Source organism: Penaeus monodon, chromosome 26 (assembly GCF_015228065.2).
Source record: "Penaeus monodon isolate SGIC_2016 chromosome 26, NSTDA_Pmon_1, whole genome shotgun sequence".
Taxonomy (NCBI): Eukaryota; Metazoa; Arthropoda; class Malacostraca; order Decapoda; family Penaeidae; genus Penaeus; species Penaeus monodon.
This window is the reverse complement of record NC_051411.1, coordinates 18,448,553-18,450,238: the sequence shown is the minus strand read 5'-3', so window position 1 is coordinate 18,450,238 and position 1,686 is coordinate 18,448,553. Positions and strand designations below refer to the sequence as shown.

At 44.6% G+C, this 1,686-nt stretch overlaps 1 protein-coding gene across 1 annotated transcript in view; it reads left to right on the top strand.

Annotated features, from left to right (window-relative positions):
* Positions 1-690: 690 nt before the first annotated feature.
* The window catches only part of LOC119589968, a 2,007-nt gene continuing 1,011 nt past the window's right edge, over positions 691-1,686 (top strand). The window contains exons 1-2 of the mRNA XM_037938658.1: positions 691-880; positions 1,667-1,686. The exon at positions 1,667-1,686 is cut by the window's right edge and continues 1,011 nt beyond it. The gene's annotated coding sequence lies outside the window, so the exon portion shown is untranslated. The remainder of the gene's footprint in view (positions 881-1,666) is intronic.

Here is a 1,686-nt window from a genome sequence, read left to right as displayed (position 1 = left end):
TGTAAACACCATAACTCTCTTCTTACACACAACTGTATATAAGGTACCCTTGTTCCTTCACCACGGAACCACCATGTGACCATACGTATCAGAATTTTTGTTCATTCAAATTCTTTCATGTTTTTCATTATGATGTGTTTCAAAACGATATTTGTTCATAGAAATTTCGGAGCAGTTAAGACAGACCGCTCGTTGCCAGCAAGCGGGTAGGTTGGGACGATTCTGCCTCCCAGGCAGGTCTCCCTGCCTTGCCCGTCCTGCTACCATACTCTCGCAGAAATAAAGTTGTGAACCAGCGACAACTTTAACTCCATACACCTTCAAGAACAAACCAGAGAACCAGAGTACCACCCTGTGGGGACACGTCTTGTCTCGCGTCATCACACGTCCCCTTCATCTTTACATTGGTGCCAGCCATTGGGATCATACGTCCCACACATATTATTACACTAGTGGCATCGCACTGGGATCCACACTCCCCCTTATTATTACATTGGTGGCAGCGGTGGGATTTGAACCCACGCCTCCGAAGAGACTGGTGGCATCGCTCTGGGATTATCGCACCACACGAACCCCTCCGAAGATAATCGCACCACACGAAACCCTCCGAAGATTACTGCATCACACGAAGTCCCTCTGAAGACAGTATATTGATTCCTGCAAGCGGAGACACCTTTGTCAACTTCTGTCACTGCAAGACTTTATCTCACGATACATCTGCGAATTCCCGACATCAAGCAAGAATCCAGTCTTCCCTGCCGAGTTGACATCGCGCTTCCCTCAGCGCACAGTACTTCAACACTTGTCGCAGTCTTCAATATTTGCTGCAGTTGCCTGACGCCTGCAACATCAATCAACACTGCCCTGCCAGTACCTCAAGGTGAGTTCCTTTATCCTCGCTGTTCTCATTTGTTTAGGAAATCCCCTGTGAAGTGAAGTGTCTGATTTCCTCTCGCTCTCGCGAACACCTGTGTTCCTCCCCTCATAGAAAACGAGACTCCCCTCAGCTGACATCTGTCTCCTGCTCGCGCTGTGCCTCGCCTCACTCACCCATACCTTGCGGTTTGCCTAACTTTTATTTCTCTGTAGTTCTGTCTACTTATGAGTACTTAATAAGTTTCATGCTAATCTACAGCGTGATGATTTCTGAATCAACATGATGCTGAATTCCAGTTCATTCATTATGAACTATTTCATAGGAAAATCTTTCCTGTGTTATTTGCATGTTTTTAATAAGTATCTTCATTAGAAAATTATTCCCGTATCCTAGCATGCAATTACCCTTAATTAACTTCTCATTAACCCTGCATTTTCGCATGCAACTACTCTCATTTCCCTGAAGGAAATATGTTCTATGGTTAGCTACACTCACATTGTTGCACATGAATTCTACATTTTATTTTCGTGGAGAATCATTCCTGTATTTTGCATGGCTCTGTAAACTCGTAATTTCCTCGAGATTTTATCCTACAATCTCGATTGTTCATTACTGCCTTTAATCTCTCAGGTGAATGTTGCAATTAACACTATTCCGAATCCATGACGCGTTGCTTCCAGTCGTTTCCTAATCATTACGAGTTCCTGTTGATATTGTAACTCCCTGAGATATGGCATTATGTCTTCTGTCGCCAAGACATAGTACTGTCGTTCCCGTTGTTGTCCTCAGAGCCAGACGCCCCCTGCTGA